The 12,420-nt window shown below is 45.2% G+C and overlaps 1 long non-coding RNA gene across 1 annotated transcript in view; it reads left to right on the top strand.

Annotated features, from left to right (window-relative positions):
* Nucleotides 1-12,420, top strand: part of LOC110316671 — an 81,666-nt gene that overhangs the window by 50,431 nt on the left and 18,815 nt on the right. Inside the window, exon 2 of the long non-coding RNA XR_002380283.1 lies at nt 10,974-10,993. This is a non-coding gene — a long non-coding RNA (uncharacterized LOC110316671). The remainder of the gene's footprint in view (nt 1-10,973; nt 10,994-12,420) is intronic.

The raw sequence follows: 12,420 nt of genomic DNA, 5'->3' as shown, positions 1-12,420 counted from the left end.
AAGAGAGAAGAGAAGAGAAGAGAAGAGAAGAGAAGAGAAGAGAAGAGAAGAGAAGAGAAGAGAAGAGAAGAGAAGAGAAGAGAAGAGAAGAGAAGAGACAGAGAACTGAACACCATGTGGGTATGTTCCTCCTACAAGCTCCAAGAGAGAGCTGAGAACTGAAGCTGAGGCACTGCACACTGGAGCCAGAGAGAGCCTGGAGAGAGCAGGAGAGAAGAGAGATGTTCCCCAGGGATTCAGCAGGCCAGAGGCACAGCAGGCTGCAGGAGCCAGAGAAGCACATAGGTATGTGCTCCTGTGTAGGGACCAGCAGGGCCAGAGGGAAGCAGCAGCTGAAGAACTGGACTATAGGATTTGGAAACAAATTTTGTGGGTGTTAAAAGGGAGCAGCAAACAAATGATCAGTCCATCCTTAGGAGAGTCTGATCAGCAGTTTGGCTTACAGTGGATGCTGCAGGCAGAACAGGTGTGTACTGGGCATGTGCACACTACAGCTGGCAGCTGGCCTTCTTTGCTTTTTGCCTTTTTCCTAGGTCAGGCTCAGATTACCACTTTGTAACAAACTTACAGACCCATCACCTCTAGCTTAAAGACAGGACATTTATACAGTGTGGATGGGGGAAGGGAGGGCAGGGACTGGGGGAGACCAAACAAAACCCAATAGGGCTTGGAACAGAGAAAAAAGCAATAGAGAATGGAGAATCCCTTTCTGTCATATGTCCCCATCCCTTATCTAAGGAATATTGAGGGCGGATTTGATTGCAAAAATAATTTGGAACACTAATTTCAATGAGTGAGGAAGAGGGGAAGGTCCAAGCCCTAAAGTTCAAGGTGTTGTCAAGATTCAGGGAGACCACACAGGGCAGGCCCCACCTCTTATCACCTTGTTCAACACCTGGTATCAGGACTTTCAAATGAAGCCCAGATGTGACAACCCAAGCTCAAAAACAAAGCCTCACCCAAGAGAAATGGTCAGAGATGGGGTTAGCAAAAAGGTTAAAGGCCATGGCTGGGGGTACCTCTGCCTCCAAGAATACCAGAGGGATGCAGGTACCCACCAGTCACTCCCTCGTGGAAGTGTTTGCACAGATCACAAGGAAAACTTACAGTTGGCTGCTGTTGGATGCCTAGCAGTCGGTGAAACATAAAGTGAGTCTGTTGTGGGTGGATTGGAGATAAGGGATAGGGTTCTAGTGGGGAGCATGCAGGAGCCAGGATATCCTCCTGAATCCCTGGCACCAATGTTAGGGTTTATGGGGCAGATAACCTTGGCAGATTGGAGCCAAGATATGCCACAGAAATCATACCATGCAACAGATCGAGAGAGAAAGAAAGAGAGAGAGAGAGAGAGAGAGAGAGAGAGAGACAGAGACAGAGACAGAGACAGAGACAGAGAGACAGAGAGAGAGAGAGCCTGAGACAGAGACAGAGAGAGACAGAGACAGAGACAGAAAGAGAAAGAGAAAGAAAGAGACAGAGACAGAGAGAGAAAGAAAGAGACAGAGAAAGAGAAAGAGAAGAGAAAGAGAGGAGATACAGAAAGACAGAAAGACAGAGACTAGGAGACAGAGATCTGGGTATGGTAACAGGAACATTTTAAAGGCTATGTGTGCCACATTTGGTAGCTGGTGATGATGTGGCGGATGGCACTGAGTTGCTGAAAGCAGGCTTTGACTAACACTATCATTGCACTGTTCACTACAGCTATAATATAAAAGAGTGCACATGTGTACCAGAGGACAAGTGAATACAGAGTATGTGGTGCATACACACAGTAGGGTAATCTGGAAGGCTACAAGAAAGAAGAATGTTGGTCTTCTCATACAATATGGAGGAGACTGGAAAATTATTTTAAATGAAAGAAATAAAGACAAGTTTCACAAGTTCTCACTGACTTGTCCGATCTAAAATTGGGGATATTAATCGTTAATAGAATGGTTAACAGAGACTGGGAAAGAGTGCAGGACTAGGAGGGCTGATCAGGGTCTGAGCTGAAATTGTAGAGGAAGCCTAGAGTGCCACCGAAGCATAGTAGGGCTACTCCAGCTAGACATCTTCATCCTGTATTACACAGTGCTGAATGAAAAAGGTTTTTAAGGATTTTTTTTTTCCTATAAAAAGTGATGTTTGGGACACAGATATACTAACCTTATATAGAAGAGCTACATGTGTTAAAACACCCCTACCCATCATTATGCCTGATTTTAGTGTTGATGTTTTTCTTTAGAAAACTATCATCTAAACTGTGTTAAAGAAAGTATCTTAGCATTGCACTGTGGTGTTGTGAAATGACTATATCTTTCTCAGAAGCCATTATCCATCCTCAGTCAAGCCCTCCCTTGCCTTTTCCAGTCTTAATACCACTAATTCTATCTTTCTGCCTCTATGGTTTTTCCTATTCTGGGTATTTCATGCAAACTGTCATTTTAAGAAAACAAAACACAAGAAACAGTGCAATCACAGCTTGTACTCCAGTTTCTTCTCTGTGGCTGTGATAAAAATGCTTCAACCAAAAGCAACGTGGAGGAAGAGAGGGATTTGTTGTAGCTCACAGGTGACAGCCCATCACTGTGGAAGGCCAGGGCCGGAGGGACAAAATCCATGTTACTGCTTTTTTTACAGCTCTGAAAACCTCATTCAGAAACTGGTACCTCTCATAGTGGGCAGGGTCTTTCTGCATCAATCAATAATAAAGACCACCCCCCCCCCCACACACACACCCATGGTTTAATCTGATCAGGCAATTCCCCAGTTGAGATGTCCTTCTCAGGTGACTCATGGCTGTGTCTGACTCACTGTTAAAGTAACCAGGACAGTATGTAAACTTAACTCACACTATACCTCAAGAATTTTCCCACATAATCTTTATAACAGTAAAGTTGCCCGTTTTCCTACTGAAAAAAGCATCAGAATGAACTTACTGACTTCATTCTCAGATGTCGTTGCAAAAATTTCTTTGTTCTTCCATTGGTTTTAGCATTATAGCCCAGCAAGGGACATCTTCATGTATGTAGCTTCTCTCAAAGGTATCATTACTTCCTTTGGTCTATGTGCAAAACTTACATGAAAAAAAAGATAATAATCTCTAGCAGGGTTATATTAATATTCCACTTTACTGTCCATACATGGAGCATTTGTGTTACAATGATGATGCTGTGAGCAGTGAATATGTATGTGTATATAATATATACTTTATGTATACATACATATGTAATATATAATATTTTAGAAGTGCCTTGGGTTGTGACACTTGACTTTGGGAAATGAAAAGATGTTTTCTGTCCTTCTCTCACTCCTGGCAGAGTGATTTTTCTCCAGGAAAAAAACCCTCGTATACCAAGCCAGATTACATTTCCAATTTATCGCTCCCGTGGAAGTGGCTGCAGGATAAGAACAAATACAGTCTGTGTTCAATCTATTCAATTAGAACGGAACAAGAAATTTATTTCAGCACATACAAATCAGCAAATCCCATCCTGGTTGAATCCCATTTAGCATTTACGTAGGCTTAATTAAATCACCAATGGGGTTTCTTACAAGGAGAATGGCCTTCAGGAATCTGCTTGCTAAATACTTCCCAGCAAGGCTGGTGGGGGGTAAACAAGGAGGTTTGCTCGCTTGCTTGCTCAGAGCCCCTCGAATCCCTCCAACTTTCAGATCTCTCTGACTGTGAGCTTGCAAGGGCTGGTAAACAAACAAGGGTCCACGAGTGGTGGGGGGAGGCCAGTGGAGCAGGGCACTGTGCTATTGGGTTCATAAATTCCGACTTTCCGAGCTGTGCCTCGATCCACAGACCTTTAGGAGCAAGCTTCTCTTCTCACAAAGGGCAAAAGGTTTTGTTGCAAACAGCCCAGCCCTTGTGAACATCGAGAACTAGACAGTGGGAAGAAAAAAGGGGCAGTCATTATCAATTATCCTTGTGAAAATCAATGCTTGTTCAGTTCTCCTTGCCTGGCAGGTTCTCCAAACCCATCCTCCAGATTCCTCCTCTCCTGCTACCTGGGCTCTTGACCGACCTCCCTCGGTCCCTCCCTCCCTCCTTTTCCCTATCTTCCTATAACCCCCTTCCCCACTCCTCACTGTAAATTCCTTGTTGCACCAGCCTTCCTTTCAGTAACTCAGCAGCATCAGCGTCCTTCATTACCCGCCTCAGCCAGATAAACTGCCTCTCGCCTGTCCTACGAGGTTCATATTATGCGACAGGAGCCCGCTTTAAAAGATCAATATCTTGTTCATTCTCTCTGTCTCCCACTCTGTCTGTTTATATCTTTCTCATGTCCTCACTCTAAGATGGCCTTTTGCTCTCCCCCTCCCCCAATAAACCTCTTGTGCTAGATCTGTTGAATAGTGTGATCTCTTAGTGGCATACTTTGGCCCTGACCCTACCAAAGGTATCCCACCATCTTATCCTAACACCCTTCCCCTCCTTCCTCTCTCTTCCCCCCTTTCCTCTCTCTTCCTCCCTCCCCCCCCACTCTCCCCTCTCTATTCTTCTCCCCTGTTTCCCACCCTCTCTGCCCTGCCATGTCCCACTACCCAAGCCAGCATTGTAATATGCTGGAAGACTCAGGCTGCTTATGGGCCTTGGCTTTCCTCTGCTGATCATGATCAGCTGAGCATCTCTCTCCCTCTGAGCCAGGCTTTTCTTTCGTCAACTCATTTGATGACATTCAGGGAGGAAATGTCTGTTCTACAATAGAAGGAAATAGATCAGAACATGGGAACTAAATCTAGATCCGTCCACCTGGTTTCTGAGTTCCAGCATCTTCTGATTACTACTGACCGAGGTTAGCTTCCCTAGAAGAACCTGTCCCATGAGGGGAAGGAACTACAATAGTAGGCAAAGCCCAGGTCTCCGGCTAACATCCTGTTTCTGCATTTTCAAGTCTATAGAAAAAGCTTGCAATTATTAGTTCCAGAGTACCTTCGAGCAGACTGGGAAATGGCAGGAAAGAGGAGTTTTAAAATTACAGTTCTCTTTTCAGTACTGAGAGTTAAACCCTGAGACTTGAAAGTGTTAGGCATGTGCCCTAGCACTAACCTACATCCACACCTTTTTTCCTTTTCCGAGACATGGCTTTTCTGTGTAGCCCTGACTGTCCTGGAACTCACTTTGTAGACCAGGATGGTCTTGAACTCAGAAATCCACCTGCCTCTGCTTTCCAAGTACTGGGATTAAGGGCCTGTGCCACCACCACCCGGCTACATCCACACTTTTAATACTCTTGTTTTCTTTTGTGTTCTCTCTCTCTCTCTCTCTCTCTCTCTCTCTCTCTCTCTCTCTCTCTCTCTCTCTCTCTTTTTCTTTCACTATTCCTCTTCCTATGCCCTAAACTCTATTCCATTCTATACCAGTTGTATNCACCCGGCTACATCCACACTTTTAATACTCTTGTAAGCTGAGGGATTTGGTTCTTCTCTCTCTCTCTCTCTCTCTCTCTCTCTCTCTCTCTCTCTCTCTCTCTCATCTCCCTTCACAACTCCCCTTCCCATGCCCTAAACTCTATTCCATTCTATACCAGTTGTATGGCTGGTACCTCGGGGAAGGGATGGCTTAGCATGGGCCTGCCAAGGCACCCCCTTCCACCTCACCATACCTGGCTCTACAAAGCTCTACAAAGTTCTCTTTCTTTCTTTCTTTCTTTCTTTCTTTCTTTCTTTCTTTCTTTCTTTCTTTCTTTCTTTCTTTCTTTTAATAAAACACAACACCTTGAATTCACTTTGTAGCCCAGAAAGACCTCGAGTTCATAATCTTCCTGTTTCAGCCTCCCAAACAGCTGGGCCTCTATCATTGCACCTGGCTGACATCTCACCTTCCAAGGTTTTGCTCCTGTTTGTTTTCCTATTGAACTCCTGGTTCCAAGAATGTTGAGGTCTGTTCCGGGGAGTACTAAAAATAAGTTCCTTCCTATAAAATCTGGAAGGACCTTGGAACCAGCTGGTTCATGCCTCTCTGTGTAGAGTGGAGGACCCCGGGAAGGAAGCCAATATCCACAGAGCTAGAGATGCCATGGGGTCATGTTACCTTCATCTTCTGCATCCTCCAGGAGAGCGTTATTATTTATCCTGTTTGAAAGACAAGAGACGGCATTCCTCCAGGCTGATGAGTTCAGTCTCCAGCGATGTTTAGTTACAAAGATGCTAACTCTGTCTGCATGGCTCTGCAGACCTCAGGTGGTGGGGATGCAGGAGGTTAATAGCCTCTTTGAATATGAAGACATGTGAATTGGAAAGCAGCTGAGAATAATAGAAAAATAAAATTGAAAGTTGCAGGCTGGAGTTGGGGTCCTGGGTCTCACATTTGCCAGTTGTTGGATGTCAAGTCCCTGCGGTCCACCTATCGCGCCCTGGTGCTCGAGGCAGAATTTCACATGCACATGTATATTCAAGCAGAATTCAGATATCTAAATACTTTCCAAATCTCTAAGATACTTGTATGACAGTTTTGTGCATGTACACACTGTATTGTGATTATGGTTGCTGCTACTATTGAGGAGTACCCCTCTTTCTTGCCCTTTGAACCCCTTCATTGTTCCAAATTGTCCCCTACTGACTATGCCTTTGAAGAGAATGGTATCCCCTCCTGTGGTACCATGCAGCCAAGAGCTCTTAGGAAGGGATGGGGTCCTGAGGGCACCTCTGCATCCATGACAGAATGTTAAAGGGCTCTATCTTGTGTAGGTTTCCATTAGTCCTTTGTGTTTGTGATTGCAATTACTGGGCCACGACTGGATGGCAGCATTTCATGGCATCCCTCTCATCTTCCCCCACAATCTTTCTGCCTCCTCTTCTTAGAGGAGTGATACAGACTTCGAGTTCCTCTATCAATCAATATAGCTCAGAGCTCTTTGAGAGAGTCTCAAGAGGAGCATTGCTTTTATCAGGTTGGCCTCTGAGCATATCAGTGTGGGGCATTTTCTTGCTTACTATTGGAGAAGAATGGCCCAGCTCTTTGCGGGTGGTATCATCCCTGGGCAAGTAGACTTGTGTGAGATAGTGGATCATGCCAGGAGACTTGGTAAGGCTGAGTGGGTTGGAAGACCCGGAACCTCTGAGAACCACTTGAGAGGACAGTAGGAGCTTCACCTGCTTCCGACCAGGCCCCTGTCACATGACCACAGCACCCCACTGAAGATCGTGACAGTCACATAGGGACAGTACCCCTGGCCCCTCCACATGCAGCTGAGGCATCCCTAACATCTCAGACCAAGCCAACAGAAAGTATCGGCTGTTAGACTCCAACCCACCCAGATCCCATCCAGAAGGAATAAAGGTGTGAGAATTACTCCATCACAGATCACCTGACAGCTTCTCTCCTACAAGATCTGGAACACTTCTGGGGAAGAGAGCACTCTCCGGAAACTTTCACCACTGGAAGGTCTGCTGCACCTTGCCTGCTACCCAACCCCTCCCTGGCTCTGTGCAGTGCAGAGTCTAGCTGCTTCACCAACTTCGGAGCAGTGGGCTGAGGCTGAGATTGCATTCCCTCTCCCTGCTTGCATCCTCTCCCCCTTGTTTGAACTCTTTCACTTAGCCAGAGATCTCTGAGGATAGCATCTGGGACACAGACTGGAAGACTTGGGCTGAAGAAGGAAGTTGGATCAAAGCCTGGGAGTAAGCCAGGTAGCAGCATTCTACCATGTTCTCTGCTTCAGTTTCCATGTGAACTGCTGCCCCGACTTACTTTAATGATGGACTCTGACATAGAAGTGATAGACTCTAACTTTGAAGGGTAACCAAATACACTATTACTCCCCCCAGGTTGTTTCGAGCCATGGTGTTTATCACAGCAACAGAGAACAAACACAAGAACACTCATCAAGCATTTCTTTTTAAGAAAGTCACTGTAAAATTACCTCAACATTCTCTACTATCAGACTGCCTGGATTTAACTTCAAGCTATGTCTGTGGCTATAGAAAATAGTCTTTCTCTGCTGAGGCCCTCTTTTATCATGCAAAGGGCACAACCCGTGCCAAGCCCTTGAGAAGACTGCATGAGAGAAAGCACCTATATTTGGTAGATGTTCAGCAAACACTGTCATTTGCTCCATGTCGTTTATATAGTCATGTGCTGGATAATAGAATTTCAGTCAACATAGGACCACACATACCACAGGAGTCTCATAAGATGTATCTCCCACCGAAGCTGTAGCAGTCTTAGTAAGTATAAACACACTCTGTGCTGTTGGCAAACTAACAAAGCCTTCTTATAAAGACTTCCTGTACATAAATGGGGAGAGGTGACAAGGGCCACCGAGGGACAAGTCAGAAGGAGCTGAACATTGTTCCATGAACATCACATATCTGTGACAGTTCTGAGTTGTATATGAACTGGGAAACTTGCCTCTGCCACCCTAGAAATACATCCCGGCTAAGAAGGTCAGGAAAGCCGGTGGCCCTTCTTGCTTTGTGTCTTCCATTCTCTCTTCCTTTTTCCTTCCTCCCCTGGTCTGGACTTCAGATGACAAATCTCTCTTTTCAGCTTTTCCTCTGGATGTCTTCATTCCACATTGGCTGCCCCTCCCAAAGCAATCTGTCTGGCCTCTGGTAGAGGTTAGCTATGGTAAGAAAAGCAGCACCCCCTATCTAATGAACTAATTAATTCCCTTATGACCACAGGTTCAGAGTGTGGTACTGAGTATGCAATTACACTCTCTGCATGTGAGTGTGGTGTTCCCACAGATATGTGTGTTTGAATGGGCATAGACACACTGGTGAGTGTGTGTGTGTGCGTGTGTGTGTGTGTGCGCGTGTGTATGCATGTGTATGAGTAAGTCTGATATTTGGTATCTTTCTCTATTACTCTCTTTTTCATATATGAAGGCAGGGTTTTTGGCTGAACTAAGAGCTTTCCAAATCCAACTAGTCCAGCTAACCAGCTTGTCCAGCAATGACCTGTCTTTACATTCTGAGTGCTGGGATTACAGGAGAGGTGTCACATCTGCCAACTCCTATGTGGATGGTGGGGATCCAAACCCTAACCTTCAGCCTAACACAGCAAGTGCTTTCTCCACAGAGCTGCCTCCCAGCCCTCTAACACATTCTTTCTCTCTTCTGTCACTTGTCACTCAACAGCTGGGACCTCTGTCTAGCCTCCTCTCTCCTCTTTCCCTCATCCTGTCTGATTCAGGTGTTGATGGCTGATATCTCAACACCGAGTCAGCTGCTACGGTCAACTGTGATGTCACAGCTGGAATTCATTAACATCTTTATAGCAAAATTAACTATCAGAAGAGTTGGAAGAGTCTGAGAGAGAGGCTGGCTGAGGGTGAGGGGCAGACAGAGGGTCAGAGATTCTGCAGGGAGAGGAAAGGCTGTTGCTGCATTGTTATTTATTGACTCTTGTATTTTGAATCCTGTACACTAAGTAATTTTTAAACACACTGCCTTTGGTTTTCTTTATCTGTATGTTGAGTGTGTCATGGGACAACAAAGACCCATAAAACAGCAATAGCTTGATCAAGTTTTCATATATAGTCACTGGTAAATTTAGGGTTTACACTTATTTGGGAAAGTATGATAAAATTTTAAAATGATAAGCTGTCAGATATTCTTCAGGGGTCAGAGTAAAGATTATCTATCAAAAATGGAGAAGGTGTTGGGGGTGGGGTGGGTGGCAGCTAGAAGCAGACCGGGGCTGGTCAAGACAGAGCAGGTTCTCTGGCTGGACCCTGTGGTCAGAGCAAATGCCACAAGCTCGGCCTGGCTGAAAACCTGTGAGCAAATGAGCTACAAGGAGACATGGTGTGAGCCTAGGTCCAGCAGCCAGGCTTGAGAGGAGGTTAGGACCACCTGGGGACCCAGTGCTGAGGGTGGAGGGTCACTGGTTAGCCCTAGGTGAAAAAAGAGGCTAAGACCTGGGGAGAGGCAGGCAGCCCTGTACTGTGAACAGCAAGGTGGAATAGGAATCCTAGTTAATTAGTCAGAACCTGAGAGGTTGGGCACCATGAGTTTCAGGACCATTTGCGTTCTGAGAACAAATGAATGAGCAATGCTCTCCATTCAAGAGCAGAGAGTACACAGCCTACTGGCAGAAACAACAGAAATCCCTATGCAGTGATAGTGGGGAAGCACAAGAGGGTGTTAGTCACTTTAAGGAAGAACCACTGATTTACTTATATCCTGCAATCTAGGAAGACTTCATGTGGGAGAAAGGGGTGGCTTCAGTTAGGGGAACAAAAATAAGATATATAGAAGGGACAACAGGTGGCCAAGGTTTGGAGACAGAAAAGCCAACTGCAGAGAGAAATCAGAGCCAGATCACATGATATCAGGTGGGGTGCAGAGATCACAGGGAAAAAGAGTCTGGAAAGACTGGCAGAGACATGGAGTTTTAAATTTTGTCAAGTCTGAGAAATTATAAAAATCAAAGAGTGCTGGATATCTGTCTTTTATTTAAATAGTGAAAGAGACCAGGGATGGTGGTGCACACCTGTGACCTCAGTACCGGAGAGACCTTGCAGGTGGCTCAGTGAAGAACATCCCTGACTATGTAGAAGCTCACTGTCCCAGAGCAGAAGGATAGAAGGAGGCACATAGCTGGAGCCGTGGAAGCAGCCTGTCTTCCTGACAGGACACTTATCTTTAGGCTCCAGGACTTGCCCTTCCACAGGCTTCTAGGCACAGGTTAGACATTAATGTTTCAATTTGAGATGTGATAATTTGTCTTTAAAAAAAAAATCTCTGCTTCTTGAAGGAGACTCTGAAGAGAAATGAACTAGCTGCTGTCAGGGTGGTGACTATAAAAGTAATGTAGCTCAGGACAAAGAGTGTTACAGAATGCAGACTGGGAGTATACTGGTCAAGGTTCTCCAGATCAATGAAATGAAGTGTGTGTGTGTGTGTGTGTGTGTGTGTGTGTGTGTGTGTGTGTGAAGCTATGTAGGGATGCCCAGACAGTTGAAGACTCAGAAAAAAAGGCAGTAGTTGACTCTGAAGGTTGTCTATTGGCTGAGCTACCCTTTCTTAGGAAGGTAGCCATTGTTTTATTAAGGTCCCTAACTGATTGGTTGAGGACCACCTACCTGGTAGAAGTAAACTGCTTGATTCATTCTATTAATTTAAATTTTAATCTCATTTTAAAATCTTCATAGAAACATCTAAATTATGCTTTGTCTCTGTGAACAGGGATCCATCCCAGCTGACACAGCAAGTTATAATCAAAATGAATTTTTTCAAACATGTTCATAACAAAGCATCTACCAGAGCTTCTGATGTGAGTGTCCTTATAGGCATCAACATACTATAGCCCTTGGGCCAAATTGTATTCATCATCTGTTTTATTAATAAAGTTTTATTGGAATAGAGCATGTTAATTCATGTATTGTCAATGAATACTGCCATGCTACATGGAAGGCTGAGTGGCTGAGACAAACACAATATGGTTACAGAGACATAGAATGTTTGTGGAAAGGGCATGCTGACTTCTTATGAATTCAATTGAGTACACCTGTCACCTTTCAAGTGTGACCTGTTGACAAGGATAGAGGAAAAAGTGTGGATTAGAAAGGGCTCCATTCTGTTCCAATTTTAGAAGTCAAGCCAGGAGGGTGATTCCACAGAAGAATCTAAGAAGAGGCAGCCACTGAAACTTCAGGAAACTCAAAGAATTTGCTATCACACCACTGTTCAAATTGACAGATGTTTCCAGGAGGCAAGCATGAATACCAGGTTTGTGGGAAGCCACATAACGCCATTACAAGATGGCGCTGGCTACCGCTGGACACCGCCCGCAAGTCCTGGTAAGCAACCAATGTGCGCATGTGCAGAGGGGTTTTCACGCCAAGTCACAGCTCATCCCGGAGCACGCAAATGAGGGACTGAAAGCAACACCAATCAGGTATGGCCACACCACTCCTAAGCCTATTTAACCAGCGCCAGTTTCGGGGCTTGGAGTCTTTCGCCTTCGCAATCAAACTCCCCAATAGACGTGTGCAGAAGAATCCTGTTGTGGCATCTTCCTTGCTGGCGAGTCGGGCGTCTACACAGGTTGGTCTATTAAGATTAGATAAAGTTCTCAAGTTTTGATAGGAAGTGAAGCAAAGAGTTAAATGTTGGCTGGGGACATATGAAGTTTGGTGGTAACACACCAGCAAACCGTGCATGAAGCCGCAGGCTCCCTCCTCAGAACTGAAGCAAGCAGATAAGTAGCTAGGGAGGGATGGAGAAGAGATCGATCATAGAGAGGTGATGGAAAAGCTCAGAGTTCATTCCCATCTTTATAAAACTCAAATTTCACAAGGTTAATTAATTTTGTTTTGACACTTAAATCTCTCATTCTCATCTATCTGTGTGGCTGTGTGTATAAGAGAGAGGGGAGCAAGGCAGACAAAAGTAATGAGGAAGGACAGAAAAAAGGGGGAGGGAGGGAGGGAGGGAGGGAGGGAGGGAGGGAGAGAGAGAGAGAGAGAGAGAGAGAGA

Source organism: Mus pahari, chromosome 1, assembly GCF_900095145.1.
Source record: "Mus pahari chromosome 1, PAHARI_EIJ_v1.1, whole genome shotgun sequence".
NCBI classification, from domain to species: domain Eukaryota; kingdom Metazoa; phylum Chordata; class Mammalia; order Rodentia; family Muridae; genus Mus; species Mus pahari.
The sequence above is the reverse complement of the archived record's forward strand: the minus strand, read 5'-3'. Positions and strand labels throughout refer to the sequence as shown.